General features: G+C 41.9%; 1 protein-coding gene across 1 annotated transcript in view; it reads right to left on the reverse strand.

The window, feature by feature from the left end:
• The window catches only part of LOC139758831 (uncharacterized), a 134,991-nt gene that overhangs the window by 42,562 nt on the left and 69,929 nt on the right, over positions 1-22,500 (reverse strand).

Below are 22,500 nucleotides of genomic sequence, written 5' to 3' on the forward strand. Positions count from 1 at the left end.
TGTGTCTTCTCTCTCTCTCTGCCTTTCTTCGGGAATTTGCGCACACCACCAGGAAGTGTCTTGTCTTGTGGCCGAGGATACTGCCATCGACACTGACCCTCACCCTGGGGGTTAGGCCGGGTCGAGGCGAGGGGTGGTGACAGATGGCTCGCTGACAAAATGATCGTGTGTTTTGCCATTCACTTTGTGGCCTTTGAGAGAGAGAGAGAGAGAGAGAGAGAGAGAGAGAGAGAGAGAGAGAGAGAGAGAGAGAGAGAGAGAGAGAGAGAGAGAGAGAGTCTTGCTTTTTTTAATAAAAAGGGAAGGGAATTGAGCGGCCCCTTTTTATTTTCATTTTCTCGTTCCTGGTTCTCGGGTTTGTAGGGGAAATCGAAGATGGATGGTTCCCTGCCTTCCCTCAACGGAGCCTCGAAGTCTCACATGTAGTTCGAAGCGTTCGACACGGCGGGGTTCATCTTGAGGTGTGAGGGGGTAAATCACTTCAATAAAATGAGCGTCGTCGCTCGTGAATGATCTTAGATGGGCAGTGATGCTGAGCTTAACTTGCCTACTGAATCTAAGCTTAAAATGCACTAATTCTAAGCTTAGATTGCTCTGAATGTAACTTTTGCGTAGTACATCAAAGCTTAAATTGCTCTGAATCTAACTTTTTCGCAGTACAGCTAAGCATAAATTGCACTGAATCTAACTTTTACGCACTAAATCTAAGCTTAAGTTGCATTAATCTAAGCTTAAATTGCACTAACTCTACCTTTTACGCAGTAAATCTAAGCTTAAATTGCACTAAATCTATCTTTTACGCAGTAAATCTAACCTTGACTCCGTAAATCTAAGCTTGAATTACAGTAAATCTAAGTTTGCAGTACAGTAATCTAAGCTTAAATTTCAGCATATCGAATCTTAACTTTTCTCTTCCCTAGATGGCTGCTGTAAAAACGCAAATATTTCTTCTCTTCTTTGTCTTTCTTTCTCCAGCACTTTAGTGGCTGTCAACTTTCATTCCCTTTCTGCCCCGGGTGGCCGTCTGTCTTTCCTTCCTCTCTGCCTCACCCACACACATGAGGCTGCTGGCGTACGACTAGTCCCTCCCTCCCTCGCTTAGCACCTAACGACGACACGTGATTCACATGACTCGTCCTGCTCGACTCACTGTGTTTACATGCGGTGAGACCTACGCGCTGGCCCTGCCTTCTAGCAAGATGTCGTAATTTCTCTCTCTCTCTCTCTCTCTCTCTCTCTCTCTCTCTCTCTCTCTCTCTCTCTCTCTCTCTCATACATACATACATATATATATATATATATATATATATATATATATATATATATATATATATATGGGGGCGGCGGAGTGTATGTGTGTGTGTGTGTGTGTGTGTGTGTGTGTGTCCCTATGCTGGAGAGAACAAAATTCAGTTAATACTAGAGCAAGGACAAGCCCTGGGTTGGTCCACAGTATATAAGTATATATATATGTATATGTAACCTTCCAAAACTCCATTTTCATACAAAATCACTGATATTATCCGAGAATGTCATAATATGTATATATATATTTTTTTATATATATACTAAGAACTGTTGTATTCAAGGAGAAGTGTCTAGAAGCTCAAGACTATACGATTCAATAATGTAGATTCCAATATCATGTAGCGATTCTGTTTTGTTTTTCTTTTCTTTTTTATGTAGTAAGAGATTACAGCTCTGTCCTTCTAGTGTTTTGATTCCGTTTTCTATCTGGGAGAGGGAATATATATATATATATATATATATATATATATATATATATATATATATATATATATATATATATATATATATATATATCTTTCATACTTGATCCCAAGCATATATATATATATATATATATATATATATATATATATATATATATATATATATATATATATTTTTTTTTACGAGGAAGTGTGCGTGCAAATGGGATGCGGGTGCTATACTTCATTGTTACTGTATACATTATACAACCTGTGGACGCCTTTTAGGGGGGGGACTCCTTCGGCGTGGAGGCCACAGCACTCCGCCGACAAGCAGGTGAAAACGATGGTTCCCCTGGATAGCGAGAAGGTCCTGGACTTGACCGTAACTCCCCTCCGTCCGTGGACGACGGTACACACGCCGGAGGAGAGTCGGGGGACACGACGCCTGCTGTCGTTTGGCCACGGCGACAACGCACGCAGGTGTTGCGTTTAACGCGGCGAGGTGGCGTACAAGAGATGACCTTGGAAGGGTCGGGTGTAAAGGCTAGGTCATTATTATACCTCCGTCTAAGGTCGCAAAGCCGTGCTCAAGAGCCGTGCCGTCGTGTTGGTGTTGCACCGTCGTGTACTTAAGGGTCGTACCGTCGTGCTGGTGTTGCACCGTCGTGTACTCAAGGGTCGTACCGTCGTGCTGGTGTCGTACCGTCGTGCTGGTGTTGCACCGTCGTGTACTCAAGGGTCGTACCGTAGTGTTGGTGTCGTACCGTCGTGTACTCAAGGGTCGTACCGTCGTGCTGGTGTTGCACCGTCGTGTACTCAAGGGTCGTACCGTCGTGCTGGTGTTGCACCGTCGTGTACTCAAGGGTCGTACCGTCGTGCTGGTGTTGAACCGTCGTGTACTCAAGGGTCGTACCGTCGTGCTGGTGTTGCACCGTCGTGCACTCAAGGGTCGTACCGTCGTGCTGGTGTTGCACCGTCGTGTACTCAAGGGTCGTACCGTCGTGCTGGTGTTGCACCGTCGTGTACTCAAGGGTCGTACCGTCGTGCTGGTGTTGCACCGTCGTGTACTCAAGGGTCGTACCGTCGTGCTGGTGTTGCACCGTCGTGCACTCAAGGGTCGTACCGTCGTGTTGGTGTCGTACCGTCGTGTACTCAAGGGTCGTGCCGTCGTGCTGGTGTTGCACCGTCGTGTACTCAAGGGTCGTACCGTCGTGTACTCAAGGGCCGTACCGTCGTGCTGGTGTTGCACCGTCGTGTACTCAAGGGTCGTACCGTCGTGTACTCAAGGGTCGTACCGTCGTGCTGGTGTTGCACCGTCGTGCACTCAAGGGTCGTACCGTCGTGTTGGTGTCGTTCCGTCGTGTACTCAAGGGTCGTACCGTCGTGCTGGTGTTGCACCATCGTGTACTCAAGGGTCGCACCGTCGTGTACTCAAGGGTCGTACCGTCGTGCTGGTGTCGTACCACCGTCCTCGTAATGATATGGTTTGAGATCAGCTTTCGACTGATCTCTGGATAAGGAGCGAGCTAGGGGCCCCAGTAGTGAGGGACAGCCTCATATTTAGCAGCGTGTGTGTGTGTGTGTGTGTGTGTGTGTGTGTGTGTGTGTGTGTGTTGGGGGTGGGGGGGTTGGCATGCTACGAATGCACGTGGAAAGTTACGGTAGTGCTGACCCCTGGGGGAAGGATGGTTGGTGGTGTAACCAGTAGGAATTAGTAAGCCAAGCGAGTGTATACATACATACACACGGGTGGGTCCAGTGCCTGTAATGTCTTGCCCACGACAGAGTCAGGTGGGCTGGGGCCAACACGCTATAATAATAATAATAATAATAATAATAATAATAATAATAATAATAATGATAATAATGATACTAATAATAATAATTGTAATAATGATAATAATAATGATAATAATAATGATAATAATAATGATAATGTTAATCATTATTATCATTATCGTTATTATTATTATCATTATTATTACTATTATTTTTATTATTATTATTATTATTATTATTATTATTATTATTATTATTATTAGTATTATTATTATCATTATTATTAACAGCAGCCAAAAGTTACGAGTATAAAGAGGTGTGACACACACAACAACAACCACGTATCTTCAAGGGACAAATTGGAGAGGCTGATGGTAAACATATTGCACACAAAGGTGGAGGTTGATTTGCAATCGCATTGTCCACAGTCACGGTGGGAAGCGCTGAGCTGTGGAGAAACAGTCTGTGTGTGTGTGTGTGTGTGTGAGGGGTGGCGGGAGGTGATGGGGGAAGGGTGTTTATATCATAGGGACCCTGAATGTGAAGTTGGGAATTGAGTGACTCGGTGAAACGTGAATGTGTGTGTGTGTGTGTGTGTGTGTGTGTGTGTGTGTGTGTGTGGGAGAAATACAAGGGAAATTACAGCGAACGTAGCATGGGGGGGGGGGGGGGGGACTGATTTATTGGGGGGGGGGGGGTGGAAAGGTTGGTGATAGTGGGGGTGGTAGGGGGTTAGGGAGTTAATGCCTCAAGTGGAAAATAAGGTAATGAAGGTACAGAGAAAGTGCGCTACTGTCACCCCGGGGGTAGACACGTCAGTGCGAGGCAAAGGATGGCGTAATACAGGAGGAGGAGGAGGAGGAGGTGGTGGAAGTGGTGGTTCAGTGCCACCGTTGGTGGACCTGGGGAACGGTGCGTGGGTAAGTGGAAACGAGTTGCTTTGGACGAAAACGAGGGGAGATATGACATGTTCCATGGTAACAAATGCATTGAGATGATTAAACGTTTAGATGAAGCTTGTAAACGTTTAAGTGAGATTATTAAACGTTTGGATAGGTTTCTAAACGTTTAGATGAGGTTTGTAAACGTGTAAGTGAGATTATTAACGTTTGGATAGGTTTTTACACGTTTAGATGAGGTTTGTAAACGTTTAAGTGAGATTATTAAACGTTTGGATAGGTTTTTAAACGTTTAGATGAAGTTTGTAAACGTTAAAGTGAGACTATTAAACGTTGAGGTTTTTAAACGTTTAAATGAGGATATTAAAAGTTTAGATGATGAGGTTTTTAAGTGTTTAGATGTGGTTACTAAACGTTTATAAATGATTTTTTATTCATTAAAATGCAATTTCGAAATGAACATGGCTGAGGGGTAATATTTGTATAGTGAAGGTAAAGGCTGGGAGGAGGCAGAATATAGAGATATAGGTTATAACCATCCTACTTCAGGTAGGATGGGATAAGATAGGTTAGGTTAGGCTAGGGAGGGTTAGGTATGTTAGGACATGGTACGTCATGTTTACTTAGGTTGGGAAAGGGTGGGGTATGTTAGGATATGGCACGTCATGTTAGGTTAGGTTAGGCTAGGGAAGGTTAGGTATGTTACGACATGGTACGTCATGTTTAGTTAGGAAAGGGTGGGGTATGTTAGGATATGGCACGTCATGTTAGGTTAGGTTAGGCTAGGGAAGGTTAGGTATGTTAGGACGTGGTACGTCATGTTTAGTTAGGTTAGGAAAGGGTGGGATATGTTAGGATATGGCACGTCATGTTAGGTTAGGTTAGGTTAGGGAAGGTTAAATTATGTTAGGACATAGTACGTCAGGTTAGATTAGGTTAGACTAGGAAAATTTAGGTTATATTAGGACTTGGTACTTCAAGTTAGGTTAGGCTAGGGAAGTTTAGGGTATGTTAGGACATGGTACGTCAGGTTAGGCTAGGCTAGGGAAGGTTAGTGTATGATAGGACATGGTACTTCAGGTTAGGCAGGCTAGGAAAGATTAGGATATGTTAGGACATGGTACGTCAGGTTAGGTTAGGCTAGGGAAGGTTAGGATATGTTAGGACTTGGTACGTTAGGTTAGTTTCAAGAAAGATGAAGTTAGGTTTGTGAAGGATATGTTAGTAGGGAAAATTTTTATCGGGTTAGGTTACGTCAGGATAGGTTAGAAGGGAAAATTAGGTTAGGTTACGTCGAGGTGGGTTAGGATAAGGGAGGTTAGCGTTAGGTTATGTTAGGACAGAGAGGGTTAGGTTAGGGAAAGATTAAGAAAGGATAGGATAGGTTAGTAGGGAAATATGGATTTGTGCCCATTACGTCAGGATAGGTTAGGCTAGGGAAAGATTAAGATAGGTTAGATAAAAATTAAGATAGGTTAGATAAGGTTAGGTAGGGTACGTCACGATAGGTCAGGATAGGTTAAGTTAGGGAAAGACTGGGATAGGATAAGGTTAGTAGTGGAAAAATAGATTAGGTTACGTAAGGATGGGATAGGAAAAGGTAGGAAAGGACATGTTGCCGAGACTAGCAAGGGAGCGTTTGCGCGTCGGTGTAAATAAAATTGTGGCCGCTAGCTTGGCCAATCAGGCATGGGGAAGCACAGCCAAGGGCTGTGGCTACGATCATTTGTTAAAAAGTAAATGGAATTCGCGCCTCGGGAGGGCTGCGTTGCACAAGTGGTGAAGGGACTCATGTTAACTAATGTGTGTATGTGTTGGGAGAATGGAATAAAAGTGAATGTTTTGTTTTCCAGGTTTGGGTTCGCGACGGAGATGATTGAGTGACGATAGAGGGTGTTCTAAGGGAGGCCAGGGTGATGGCCATACAGGGAGTTTAAGAGAGGGTGATGTGTTTGTACAGACATTTGTAATGGAAGTCATAGTGGCCCTACAGGGAGTTTAGTTTTGGGAGGTCATAGTGGCTATACAGGGAGCTTAAGGGAGGTTATGGTGTTTATGTAGAGTTGTAAGTGGCGTCATTGTGGACATATAGGGATTTTAAGGGATGTCATAGATTCTTTACAGAGTTGCAGGGGACGTCATAGTAGCCATATATGAAGTTTTAAGGGAGCTCAAAGTGGTCATACATGGGCCTTAATTAAAATATAAAGGGGGGCGAGGGGTCCCTGAAGTGGAGTGAAAAAAAGAATACATTCTATACATGGAGTTTTAAGGGGGGATACAGGGGTGTGGTGCTGTACTGTATAAGACGACTGAGGACATTACTGTATGTAGATGTCGCCGTGTCAGCGGGCGTGGCGACAGAACGACAGAACCCCAGGGTTGAGGGAGGAATCCTGGGGGAGAGTGCGAGAGGAGAAAGCTGAAAGTGAACGCATCAGTACCGCCTAAAGATTTTAAAAAGTGATACAGGAATTCGGAGTGTTTGAGGCGCGGTTGTGTGTTGAGCGCTCAGCATTGACATCAGCCTGGCGGAGCGCGTTCAATAGCCTAGCTTTGGTGCTCCCATCTGCTACGCAGGGGTCCCGAGTTCGATCCTGGCTGTTGAAGGTTTGTATATATATATATATATATATATATATATATATATATATATATATATATATATATATATATATATATAAATAAGATACATAATCGCCATTTCCCGCATGAGCGAGGTAGAGTTAAGAACAGAGGACTGAGCCTAAGAGAGAAAAACCTCACTTAGACCCTTTCCCCTATCCCCAGGTATGTTTTAAGGAATAGTGGTTCCAACAATGTTGTATGGTTGCGAGGCGTGGGCTATAGATAGGGTTGTGCGGAGGAGGGTGGATGTGCTGGAAATGAGATGTCTGAGGACAATATGTGGTGTGAGGTGGTTTGATCCAGTAAGTAATGAAAGGGTAAGAGAGATGTATGGCAATAAAAAGAGTGTGGTTGAGAGAGCAGAAAAGGGTGTTTTGAAATGGTTTGGTCACATGGAGAGAATGAGTGAGGAAAGATTGACCAAGAGGATATATGTGTCAGAGGTGGAGGGAACGAGGAGAAGTGGGAGACCAAATTGGAGGTGGGAAGATGGAGTGAAATAGATTTTGAGCGATCGGGGCCTGAACATGCAGGAGGGTGAAAGGCGTGCAAGGGTTAGAGTGAATTGGAACGATGTGGTATACCGGGGTCGACGTGCTGTCAATGGATTGAACCAGAGCATGCGAAGAGTCTGAGGTAAACCATGGAAAGTTTTGTGGGGCCTGGATGTGGAAAGGGAGATGTGGTTTCGGTGCATTATACATAACAGCTAGAGACTGAGTGTGAACGAATGTGGCATCTGTTGTCTTTTCCTAGCGCTACCTCGCGCGCATGCGGGGGGAAGGGGGTTGTCATTTCATGTGTGGCGGGGTGGCGATGGGAATGAATAAAGGCAGCAAATATGAATTATGTACATGTGCATATATGTATATGTCTGTGTATGTATATATATGTACACGTTGAAATGTATAGGTATGTATATATGTGTGTGTGGACGTGTGTGTATATACATGTGTTTGTGGGTGGGTTGGGCCATTCTTTCGCCTGTTTCCTTGCGCTACTTCGCTAACGCGGGAGACAGCGACAAAGTATAATTATAAAAAGAGACTATATATATATATATATATATATATATATATATATATATATATATATATATATATATATATATAAAGTACAAGTTATTTCTTCATATTTGCAGTACAAACGCAAGGCGACTCATGGATCAGAAGGATATCCAGTAGTGTTTACCAAACTCTTGCTTACTCTCGGATGCTCTTAAAAGTATATTTGATACGAACAATATTAGTCATCTAAACAGATGACGCGTTTATCTTATCACATTAATAACGTACGTTCAAAGACTTTTGTTTTTCTTGTGTGTGTGTGTGTGTGTGTGTGTGTGTGTGTGTGTGCGTGTGTGATAGATGCCTGTTAAGATAGCACACTGACACTGGAGGTTAATAGGTGTGAATATCAAGTCACTCTCCCAGAATTCTTTCCACTCCACAGGGTTGCTTGTGAAGACTATCTAACAACCTTGAGAGAGTGAGATGGAAAGGCAGGAAGGTGGCTGGATTGATAAGCCACGGCAATGTCTCGTTTGTTGATAGGAGGCGAAGAGTTTTCGGGGCGACTTAAGTAATCGAAAGGGGCTTTGTTGCAGGGATCTTGGGAGTGTGGTGAGAAGCGGAAGGCTAGGAGAAGGAGAGGAAAAAATAAATGAGGAGGGCAATAGATGCTGTAGGATTAACACTTTAAAAGCTGTGATATATATATATATATATATATATATATATATATATATATATATATATATATATATATATATATATATATATATATATATATATCCCCTTTGCCTTTGTACAGTGACACTATGCACGCATTCCGCCAATCCTCAGGCACCTCACCATGAGTCATACATACATTAAATAACCTTACCAACCAGTCAACAATACAGTCACCCCCTTTTTTAATAAATTCCACTGCAATACCATCCAAACCTGCTGCCTTGCCGGCTTTCATCTTCCGCAAAGCTTTCACTTCCTCTTCTCTGTTTACCAAATCATTATATATATACACGAACAAAGTGCATATGAACGCGCACCTTCATCAAACATACGAACCTCCAACAGCCAGGATCGAACCCGGGACCCCTGTGCAACAGGCGGGAGCGCTATCACGTGAGTTACCCACTTCTAGAATATACTCATGATTACGTTCAAGACATAATTCTATTGTACACGTATAAACAGTGGTATTATCAGCGTATTCTAAATCCCTCTCATAGTTTTTCTGTATTTTTATTTTGCCATCGAAACTATACGAAAATAAGAGCATATAGATGTAGAATTATAAGTATATCTGTTCAGAGTAGTAGTGTAAGTGTGAGGGAACGAACCATAAAGTAGCTAAAGTAAGGCAAACGTTGCGACAAATAATCCTGCGGGCGGTGGGGTAAAAAAAAAAAAAAAAATGCACGACAAATCAACCAATGAGTTCGACGTGAGCGCCATCTGTGTGGCGTCCGCAGGAGTGAACAGCTTCCCCAGGATCCCTCTTTCGTTTCTGTATCCAGCTCCCTCACAACCATTGTTGTTTGGGTTGTGTGTGTGTGTGTGTGTGTGTGTATCAGGTCTAGTTCATTCAAATCTCTGGCAGTGGTGAACTTTTCAGAAAAAGAGAGAATGTAGGACCGTGAAAGCAAACCTTCCGTCATCCATTTATGGTTCTGGACGGCACACGCAGCTCTCAAACGCACGGAGACGCATTGGAGGTAAAAGATTGAACGTCCTCCTGGGGGGGTTTAAAAGTAAAGGTTTTGGGGTAGATTCATCGGGCTTGTGAGGCGAATCCGTTTGTCGGATGTTTCGTAATGTGTTGTTATCATGTTTGCCGTCACTCACGGGAAGACAATGAGAGGCGGAGGCCATTGTACCTTGCCTCATCCTCCCCCCAACCCACCCTCACTGTTGCAAGCCACCGCTCATGCTCTCCACGGAGGTACACACGCTCCCGTTGGTGACCTGGGATGACAACCCTTCAGGTTAGATTTTGAGCAATTGCCCCGTTTGTAAAGGACTCGCTAGATGATATTGTGTGGGATGGTCCAGACTGGGTGACACACACACACACACACACACAGAGGCTTTGCCCCCTGGTTTTATATTTTCTGATCTACACCCTGAGGTAAACCACCCCCCACCCCCTAAACCATACTTGGGGAAACTTCAGTAAGTATATGTGTGTTCCTTGTGCTGGTACGAGTCGGCCATGATTTTCGGGCGGACTTAAAGAGTGAATGACGGATGGCATCTTCTTCTCCCGTGCGATGTTTCCTTAACTTGGCAAATGTCACGAATTCAGCATTCAAATGGGATGAAAATAATGTTCTGTGGGTGTTGTATATTCGTAGTCTTACTCCGTCGGGAGGGTAAGTTAATGGCTTGTTCTACACCTGTGTGTGTGTGTGTGTGTGTGTGTGTGTGTAACTAAAAGAGGTCAAGCTTTGAAGCAAGACGCTTGCAGTTAAACCATGAAGAGAAGTGAATGGTGTACCAAATGGGAACATGACATGCACTTGTTTTAATGGGAGGAGGTGGGGGGGTGGGGGGAACATTGAATTACTCTCATTCACAATGCAGAACTTTAAGCCTGTGGGAGGCCACATTACAAGGCAGGTTTATTATTTTTTTTTTCTTATAACCGTGAATCGAGAAAGGTTTCATTATCACATATTTTTACCTAACTCGAACGGAAAATACATATCACTTCGCTTCTAGAATAAATCTGTCTGCATCCCAGAATTTTCCCTCGGTTATGTGAGTCATTTGCAGGTGTTGGAAATGATTCATTAATATACAAAGGCTCCAATATCTAATAACAGACACGCGCTTTAATCGTTTTGCATTAGAATTACATGGGATTAAATGCACATAGAAGAAAAATTTTTTTTAAAAATGATTTTCTCGGACGATAGCCGACTTGAGTATCTATCTTGTGGTAATGATTAGTTTTCTTGCGGTTTTAAATCTGGTCATTTGTCGGGATGGTCGTACGTCCTTTTTGTACTGTTAACGTATGACCTTTACAAATTCGTCATCTCTGCAGCAAGTAGCACAGACGGGGACATGTGTGTGAATTAACTAATAGTTTGTTTTTCAAATGCTGAGTACATGAATGTGCAAGTTCTTTGCACCTTACGCTGTAACTTGAGTTTTTTCCCCTGCTATTGATCAGTGTAATCGTATGAATGATTGATATAGCCTAGCATGATGCGCCAGAAGCTATACAAATCTTAGACTAGCCTATATATTGCTAGCGTATAGTATAGCCTAGGACGATGCGCCAGAAGCTATACATGTCTTAGACTAGCCTATATATTGCTAGCCTGTAGTATAGCCTAGCATGATGCGCCAGAAGCTTTACAAATCTTAGACTAGCCTATAGTATTGCTAGCCTATAGTATAGCTTAGGACGATGCGCCAGAAGCTATACAAATCTTAGACTAGCGTATAGTATAGCCAGCGTATAATATAGGTTAGCGTATAGTATAGACTACCCTATATATAGCCTAGTGGGATACGCCAGAAGCTGTATAAATCTTAGCCTAGGATCAAGTTCGTACACACCAGACACGCAGCCTTAAAGTTGTATTTCGTCGTTAATAAGTGAAATCTCATGATTAATCAATATAAGATGACGCACATAAATCAGATAATAAAAAAGACTCTTGGCTTTACGTAGCATGGGAGGTATTGAGAAGGTACGTGCGTGCGTTACACCCACCTACACGTTCTCGATTTCGTTTCATTATTTTTGTTGTTCATGCCACCGTGTTGCTGCTGCGACTGTAATTTGAATTTTGTTAGGAGAGAGAGAGAGAGAGAGAGAGAGAGAGAGAGAGAGAGAGAGAGAGAGAGAGAGAGAGAGAGAGATTTAATCTGTGATATATATAAAGTACCAATATTCTTAAACCACTGCCTCGGGTACCGCCACAGAATTCTAAAGCTAGGGAGGCTACGCTTCATTTTGCGTTCGTTTAGAATGTGATTGGTCCTTTTATTTTCTCGAAACTGGAATGGGCATCAGATGCAATTAGATTTCCAGATTACTATATAAACCCTCGTAGAAGCTCGATAACATTCTTGTCGGTACGAAAAATAGGCTGTGACATTGTGTGCTTTAGATAGAAGTTGAGAAGGCGGGCAATTCAGAGAATCTATCTTACATGGCAAGTAGATATTGTAACAGTAAGACTATGAGGTTTTAATGTATCCATAACAAGTGGTTGTTGTAACGACAAGACTGTAAGTAAGGCTTGGACACTCGTATCAGTGTCATGGGGATGTTGTTACAACAAGACTGGGGTCCTTAGGCTATCCATTCCAAGTAGGTGTTGTAACAACGAGAGATATAAAAGGGGAAGTGATCTGTCTGCGAAGCAGATGGTCGTGGTATCGAACACTGTCTCCCGATAACCTGAGCCGAGAGAAATGGAATGTAGGAATCCACGCTTCCAGGCGAAAAATTTAGTTTGGGCGACAACTGCAAATAAAGGAATTTGTGTACGGTATTGTGTTTTACAACGAAGGCATGTATTTTACCGCACACTCGTTCATAACCTCTTGAGCACGAAATTACGACCCTTCGATTCCATGGATCTTCATCTGATCAGAGTAACAAAAAGGATCGTTCTTTCGTGCTCAAGGGTCGTACCGACATGCACAAGGGCTTTGAGAGCCCAGTGGGTAGTCTTTTTTGATATATATATATATATATATATATATATATATATATATATATATATATATTTTTTTTTTTTTTTTTTCATACATATTCGCCATTTCCGGCGTTAGCGAGGTAGCGATAAGAACAGAGGACTGAGCCTTAGAGGGATTATCCTCACTTGGCCCCCTTCTGTGTTCCTTCTTTTGGAAAATTGAAAACGAGAGGGGAGGATTTCCAGCCTCCCGCTCCCTCCCCTTTTAGTCGCTTACGACACGGAGGGAATATGTGGGAAGTACTCTTTCTCCCCTATCCCCTGGGATAGTATATATATATATATATATATATATATATATATATATATATATATATATATATATATATATATATATGATTATATATACTGGTCGATTCAGCGAAGCAGGAAGAGCATCAAATTCTGCTAAAATGTTTAGAATTATTTTCTAAAAGGAAAAGAGTCTAGCGTTGGGGATCGTCTGGGAAATGTGTGTTCTCGGCTCGGCACAATTCTCTCGATGGTTGTGATCGCTGCTGGTGATGGGTTCGAAACTCAGACAGGTGCAGTGTGTCACCCTTGCGTCCTTGAGGAGGAGGTGGGAGGGGTGATGTGTTTGGACACGCACAAGCTGGGGTTGACACCCACCGTTTCCTCGACCGATCATATTTCTCCTGCATACAAATGCGGGCGAGGCGTTAGGGGGAAGGGGGGAGTTTTGACGATTATTTATGGTGGCGCCTAAACTTACAGTTTAGCCGTGTCCCAAGGTCCTGCCCTGTTTTGTCGGCGGGGGTACCAAGGTTGTGTGTGTGGGCTGGTACAGGTAGTTTGGTATTTTTGCCGTACATTTTTTTTTTTCTTTTGGGTGGTGTGTGTGTGTGTGTGTGTGTGTGTGTGTGTGTGTGTGTGTGTGTGGAGAGAGAGAGAGAGAGGTTTTACCACAAGAGTTCTCCTGTTTCTACGAATGGGAGTATCTGGCCGCAAGACATTATTGCACGACTGTCCTCCAGCAGATAGATGACCTCGATTTGGACCGTCAGGCCTGCCCTTTCCATGAACTGTCCTCCAGCACCTAACCTCGTCATGGACCATCAGGTCTCCAGTTGTCACTTCTTAGTTCTCATTCCTATAATCTGGTTGTTTAACACCGCTGTAGTAGAACAATTAGGTTGTTGACAAAAAATGCATGATTTATGGGTTTGACAGGTAAGCAGTTAGGCGTATATATATATATATATATATATATATATATATATATATATATATATATATATATATATATATATATATATATATGGATGAAGGCAGCATGCATGAATATGTACATGTGTATATATGTGTATGTCTGTGTATGTATATGTATGTATACGTTGAAAAGTATAGGTATGTATATGTGCGTGTGTGGGCGTTTATGCATATACATGTGTATGTGGGTGGGTTGGGCCTTTCGTTTGTTTCCTTGCGCTACCTCGCTAACGCGGGAGACAGTGATTAAGTATAACATAGTATATATATATATATATATATATATATATATATATATATATATATATATATATATATATATATATATATATATGAATTGGTCCTGGGATGATTGTAAATAAGAAACAGAGAATTCTTGCCCATTAGAACGTCGCTTTACCGTGTGTCGAATGCAGTGGAATCTTGAACTGTATAAGTAAAAGTTCGGCAGAATAAGTAAGGAAGGAAATTCAGTTGTTTATTCTTAGGCAGAAAGAGAAGACAAAAAAGTAACCTAGGAAATGTGGGTTAGTATGTTGAGGAAATGGGGAAGTAAGTGACGGGTGAGGAGGGAGCTTGGCTCATATGACCGGTGATGCAGGCAGACTCGGTGACCTCACGCCTCGCCTGCTCCACCCTCGTCAGTGCTGGAGGTGGCCAGTCACAACAATGGACCAGATCCTTGGCTTTTAATACCAAGATGATTTCACGCCGTAGAATAACTGAAAGCGGCAGAGTTTTCACGTCGTACAATTAGCGAAAGCGGCAGAGGTGGGACGTCTTAGAGTAAACGAAAGCGACAGAGTTTTCACGTCGTACAATAAGCGAAAGCGGCAGAGTTTTCGCGTCGTACAATAAACGAAAGCGGGAGTTTTCACATCATTGTACAATAAGCTAAAGCTGCAGAGTTTTCACGTCATACAGTAAACGAAAGCGGGAGTTATCACGTCATGCAATACACGAAAGCGGAAGTTTTCACGTCATACAATAAACGAAAGCGACGTGTTTAAACGTCAGAGAATAACAAAACGACACAGAATTTCCGAATTACATCCGTAAAATGTGGTATGGTTCGTATATAGCAACGTGTATGTGAGATGTGCCAACCTTATTGTCCGTTGGGACATAATGATCGAACCTTTATTGACCACTCTAAATCCGTTGGGACATAATGATCGAACCTTTATTGATCACTCTAAATCCGTTGGGACATAATGATCGAACCTTTATTGATCACTCAAAATCCGTTGGGACATAATGATCGAACCTTTACTGACCACTCTAAATCCGTTGGGACATAATGATCGAACCTTTATTGATCACTCTAAATCCGTTGGGACATAATGATCGAACCTTTACTGACCACTCTAAATCCGGTGGGACATAATGATCGAACCTTTATTGACCACTTGGGACATAATGATCTCAGGCCACGTGAGTGTATCAATATTGTGGTCTTGGAATCGTCCTTAACTCGAGAGGAAGGTGTTTTTGATAGACTTTTCGGTTGGTGGATATAATTTTGACCGTTGACGGCCACAAGTAACATTACAGCGAACGAACCACAGGGCGCCGATCAAATGTTTTTCATCACTCCTGGATCAAACAATCGCACTTGAAGCGTTTTATTGTATCCAGTAAATAACCGACCGAGCTGAAGCAGTTATTTGGACTGTAAACCTCGTTTAGTCTGAGTGGTTAAATGTTCACAGCGAATGACGCAAATGTGCCGGACCACTTGATAAGTGTATAAATTCCAAAACATTTTGTTATGTTGTATAAATAAGAAAGTAACTCTGGATAGCCTAACATCAAAAACCAATACATGCAAGTTAAGTAAGGTTAGGTATGGTGTCTTTGAAATAAAGCAATGCACGCGAAGTTAGGTAAGGTTAGGTATGGTGTCTAAAAAAACAATACATGCAAGTTAGGTAAGGTTAGGTATGGTGTCTTTAAAAAAGCAATACGTACAAGTTAGGTAAGGTTAGGTATGGTGTCTTTGAAATAAAGCAATACGTACAAGTTAGGTAAGGTTAGGTATGGTGTCTTTAAAAAAGCAATACGTACAAGTTAGGTAAGGTTAGGTATGGTGTCTTTGAAATAAAGCAATACGTACAAGTTAGGTAAGGTTAGGTATGGTGTCTTTAAAAAACCAATACGTACAAGTTAGGTAAGGTTAGGTATGGTGTCTTTAAAAAAGCAATACGTACAAGTTAGGTAAGGTTAGGTATGGTGTCTTTAAAAAACAATACATGCAAGTTAGGTAAGGTTAGGTATGGTGTCTTTAAAAGAAAAACAATACGTACAAGTTAGGTAAGGTTAGGTATGGTGTCTTTAAAAAACAATACGTGCAAGTTAGGTTTGGTTATAGGTATGGTGTCTTGATATCTCGATGTCTATCGCTAATTTTCTGTTTGTCGGAATAACGATGGCTCGGAATTATGATGCGTGGAAATGTCATGATCATCTCAATTATCTATCGCCTTCAAGCTTTCCCACAAGGTGAACCACAGCCAGGTGCGCTTGCTGTCCAGGCAAAATGGTTGCTGGAGGCGCCACACTTGAGCGGCCCCACCCTCCCGTGGAAAGGTAAGGGGAACACAATTTTCACCCAGACGCACTTGGCCGTGGGTTCAGGAAATGATCATGTGGTGAAAGGCTGTGGGCCCACTTAACCTACTGGTACGGATATAGAAATACGGATGTAAAAATACTGGACGGATAAATGTGGTGGCACTTTTGAAAGGATTGCAACGCGCGCGCGTTACGTAACCTCTCGTAAGGCAGATTTACGTCGGTCGGCAGCGTTTTGATTTACGCGAAGGAACCCCAGAAGTAACCTAGCTTCGTGAAGGCGTTGCTTCAACTCTCGTGTGTGTGTGTGTGTGTGTGTGTGTGTGTTAGCTTTCGAACCGTCATTATAATTTTCAGTTGCTCTCATCGTAAATAAAAGTCATCATGAACAAATTGCCTGACTTCTTTTTTCTCTCTTCTTGGTCTGATAGGCTTTCACTCAGAGCAGGGGAGAAAAAAAATAAATAAATAAAAGCAATTAACAACATCAGGTTTTATGGTAAGTCATTGACAGCGTTCAAGTGAATGTTCAGTAATTTTTAAAAATCAATACAGTCTTAAATGATTTCTCTTATTAAGCAATGTGACCCCATGCTATATATAGTTGCTGAATCAGTACTGCTTTTTGCTGGTTTTCGACGCCTAGTCTCTCTCTCTCTCTCTCTCTCTCTCTCTCTCTCTCTCTCTCTCTCTCTCTCTCTCTCTCTCTCTCTCTCTCTCTCTCTCTCTCTCATTCCTGTTTCCTGCTGGGGAATTTGACGGTATTTTCCTTCAGTTGATTGCACCACACATTGTTGCATTATTTGATTTGGTAAATAAAGTAAATGCCTCCCGTAGACATATTGTGGTAATTTATAAGTTTATACACACACACACACACACACACACACACACACACACACACACATATATATATATATATATATATATATATATAGAGAGAGAGAGAGAGAGAGAGAGAGAGAGAGAGAGAGAGAGAGAGAGAGAGAGAGAGAGAGAGAGAGAGAGAGAGAGAGAGCAACATGGCACGAGCGGAACTTGCCCCAGTCATGGCCACAGCGGATGAAAGGGAAATAGGGAAACAAAGAAGATTAAGAAACTAATCACAGCTTCTCAGGTGCCTGTAGACGTGTGTGGGTATATTTCGCAAGCCTGTGTACGAATTCCGGACACGGGCCGTCGGCTTGCAGACAACTTAGCTTTTCATGTTTCTATTGGGGCTAGCTGTTATATGTATATATATATATATATATATATATATATATATATATATGTATATATATATATATATATATATATATATATATATATATATATATATATATATATATACACTCCTATGAGTTCACGGGGAAAATGAAACACGATAAGAACTTATCGTGCTTCATTTTCCTCGTGGACTCATAGGAATATCTTGATCACGCGCAAAATTGTGATCCTTTCCAACAATATATATATATATATATATATATATATATATATATATATATATATATATATATATATATATATATATATATATATATATATATATATCCCTGTGGATAGGGGATTAAGAATACTTCCCACGTATTCCCTGCGTGTCGTAGAAGGCGACTAAAAGGGGAGGGAGCGGGGGGCTAGAAATCCTCCCCTCTCGTTTTTTTTTTTTAATTTTCCAAAAGAAGGAACAGAGGGGGCCAGGTGAGGATATTCCCAAAAAGCCCAGTCCTCTGTTCTTAACGCTGCCTCGCTAACGCGGGAAATGGCGAATAGTTTGAAAAAAAAAAAAAAAAAAATATATATATATATATATATATATATATATATATATATATATATTACATTTACTTGTTTACCAAATGGCGTCCTAGCTACGTCTCTTCGTTGTATATCAACTGAGTGTTATATTTCTCTCTTGTCTCTCCCTTGATGATGTGATTATTCCACGAAAGTGCACTTGGGAACTTGTGTGTCATTATTCCCGTGGACTCGTAGGAATATACTTGATCACGCGTAAAATTGTAATCCTTTCCAATATATATATATATATATATATATATATATATATATATATATATATATATATATATATATATATATATATATATATATATATTCATATATATATATATATATATATATATATATATATATATATATATATATATATATATATATATATATATATACTGGTCTTTATGACTTAAAGTCCTGAAGGTGTTCAAAGTCACTCGATGAGTGTGTGTAACTTGAACATTGACGGACTTTAAAAAAAAATACCCTGGCAATTGATTGTCCTAAACTCAATGCAACCAGTAGGCATTTATGAGTGCGACTGTGATGCTCAAGAAACTAATCCTCGCTCTACATTTCAAACTCGCGCCTCCTCATTTTGAACATTGTGTTCAGTTTTGGTCGCCTTTACCAGTGAATAACACCGTAGAGTGATCATGTACAGCGTCAGACGACCAAGGGGATTTCAGGTTTGAAAAATAATCGTCGGAAAGTCGTGTGGATTACCTTAACTTGGGAGAGAGAGGAGAAAGAATACTTCCCACGTATTCCCTGCGTGTCGTAGAAGGCGACTAAAAGGGGAGGGAGCGGGGGGCTGGAAATCCTCCCCTCTAGTTTTTTTTAATTTTCCAAAAGAAGGAACAGAGAAGGGGGCCAGGTGAGGATATTCCCTCAGAGGCCCAGTCCTCTGTTCTTAACACTACCTCGCTGACGCGGGAAATGGCGAATAGTATGAAAGAAAGAAAGAAATATATATATATATATACATATATATATATATATATATATATATATATATATATATATATATATATATATATATATATATATATATATATATTGGTTTTGATGAATCGCGATATATTGATGTTCAATTCACGAAGACAATTTTTTGTGTTTTTCGTTTCGAGTGAGTTTAGAAGCAGAGGAAATAGAATGGCGTTCGTAACTCCTTGAGTACGACTGGGCCACCCTTCAGGACGAGGGAACGACCCTTGAGCACGATGATGTAGTCCTTGGGTATTGCCGTCTGACCTTTGACCTGACTCTTTGACTAGGTCCTCATACCCAAGGTTAGGTACTGTCGTGTTCGAAGATCAGGTCGTACCATCGTGTTCAAGAGTCGTAATGTCGTCCTTGAGGGTCGTACCATCATGGGCAGAGGTCGTACTGTCTTGCTCAAGGATTGTACCGCCATGTTCAAGGGTTGTCCTGTCGTGCTCAAGGGTCCTACCATCATGTTCAAGGGTCGTACCGTCGTGCTTAAGGGTCGTACCGCCATGTTCAAGGGTCGTCCTGTCGTACTCATGGATCCCATCATCATGTTCAAGGGTCGTATCGTCGTGCTCAAGGGTCGCACTATCATGTTCAAGGGTCGTACCGTCGTGCTCAAGGGCGGTACCATCATGTTCAAGGGTCGCATCTTCGTGCTCAAGGGTCGTACCTTCGTGCTCAAGGTCCGTTACCATCATGTTCAAGGGTCGTAACGTCGTGCTCAAGGGCCGTACCATCATGTTCAAGGGTCGTACCGTCGTGCTCAAGGATCGTATCCTTGCGTTCATCGGTCATGCCTTGGTACTTAAGGTAGCTAACCTTTTAGGCAATTTTTTTTTTTTGTATCGTACACGTAGAGGGGGAGCGTATGGCAATGATAACAATGGTTGGTTATGGCCATGGTGGTATAGCATGTTCATGAGTCCATGAGAAGCGGCGTGTGACCACGGCGAGTGTCCATGAGAGATGACGTGCGAGGTAGCGAGTGCGGTTTTCGGCGTCGAGCGAAATATCTCTGGTCTGCCAGAGAGATGACGACGGAATAAAGTGCGCGTGCGCGCGGGCCGCGTCGTGTGCTCATAGAGTCATATATTCTCGCAAGGTGAGAAGCTTGGTGAGTGGGTTCAGGGATGATATTCGATGCTTTTTTGTTTTGTGACGAAGTTTGTTTGGGATCTCGCTGTTCATAACATAGCAGTGGGTTGTTTTTGACCCTGGGAAACATAGGCTCACGCTCGCCGATGTCTGGTGGGTGACGCCAGCCATGGTGTTATATTTAGTACACTGTGTTATATCTTGTTATAATGTAAGCTTCCTTCTTTGCTTCTGCCATGTTGTTTATTCTTATAGCTTGTAACAGAATATCGAAGGGGAGTTTATTTCTATTCTCATTTACTCATTTGTTTATTCATTTATTTATTGGTTTAGTCGTTTATTTTGCAGATTTGATCAACTTTGTGAGGCGAGACTTTGGGGAGAGTTTGCAGCTACGTGCAGTAATTGCTGTTGATATGGCCTATGATATTACATCAGTATTGTGAATGGTTTCACTAATGATGAAGAGAAATGCCACCAAAAGCCAGTCAAATATATTACAGATTTAAATCTTTATTCATCATGTAAATAGAATATATATATATATATATATATATATATATATATATATATATATATATTTTTTTTTTTTTTTTTTGCTTTGTCGCTGTCTCCCGCGTTTGCGAGGTAGCGCAAGGAAACAGACGAAAGAAATGGCCCAACCCACCCCCATACACATGTATATACATACGCCCACACACGCAAATATACATACCTACACAGCTTTCCATGGTTTACCCCAGACGCTTCACATGCTCCGATTCAATCCACTGACAGCACGTCAACCCCGGTATACCACATCGCTCCAATTCACTCTATTCCTTGCCCTCCTTTCACCCTCCTGCATGTTCAGGCCCCGATCACACAAAATCTTTTTCACTCCATCTTTCCACCTCCAATTTGGTCTCCCTCTTCTCCTCGTTCCCTCCACCTCCGACACATATATCCTCTTGGTCAATCTTTCCTCACTCATTCTCTTCATGTGCCCAAACCATTTCAAAACACCCTCTTCTGCTCTCTCAACCACGCTCTTTTTATTTCCACACATCTCTCTTACCCTTACGTTACTTACTCGATCAAACCACCTCACACCACACATTGTCCTCAAACATCTCATTTCCAGCACATCCATCCTCCTGCGCACAACTCTATCCACAGCCCACGCCTCGCAACCATACAACATTGTTGGAACCACTATTCCTTCAAACATACCCATTTTTGCTTTCCGAGATAATGTTCTCGACTTCCACACATTCTTCAAGGCTCCCAGAATTTTCACCCCCTCCCCCACCCTATGATCCACTTCCGCTTCCATGGTTCCATCCGCTGCCAGATCCACTCCCAGATATCTTTCTTTTTTCTTTCATATTATTCGCCATTTCCCGCATTAGCGAGGTAGCGTTAAGAACAGAGGACTGGGCCTTTGAGGGAATATCCTCACCTGGCCCCCTTCTCTGTTCCCTCTTTTGGAAAATTAAAAAAAAAGCGAGAGGGGAGGATTTCCAGCCCACCGCTCCCTCCCCTTTTAGTCGCCTTCTACGACACGCAGGGAACACGTGGGAAGTATTCTTTCTCCCCTATCCCCAGGGATATATATATATATATATATATATATATATATATATATATATATATATATATATATATATATATATTTAGAACGCTCGGATGTTTCGCTCTTAATCACCCTAACTTATCCGATGTCTTTTTTTGGGGACAGGTTCGGTTATTTCGCAAATGTCACTCACTCTGCCTGACGCCTGGGACCGGCCAGACAAACCGGTTAGCTAAGGGCAGAGAGTTAGGCCCACTGGAATGGGTGGGAGGGGGGAAAACTCTCTCTAATGTGATGTGGATGTTAGGCAAAATTTTTTTTCATCGTGGTCTTGTAAGGTAAAGGCATATGTTATGAAACTGAAAAGGCTCCTTCTGTATCCGCTGTTTAGGGACATGGAAGTGTAAGATGAGGCATGATCATTCATTAGAAAATGGTGGGGGAAAAAAAAAGAGGGTGACAGCTGTTGATGTATATGACTGAAATTATATTAAATACCTTATAATAACCCTCCCCTGGGCACGTATATATTTTCATGACAGCCTACAGTCA

This window comes from Panulirus ornatus, chromosome 31 (genome assembly GCF_036320965.1).
Source record: "Panulirus ornatus isolate Po-2019 chromosome 31, ASM3632096v1, whole genome shotgun sequence".
Taxonomy (NCBI): domain Eukaryota; kingdom Metazoa; phylum Arthropoda; class Malacostraca; order Decapoda; family Palinuridae; genus Panulirus; species Panulirus ornatus.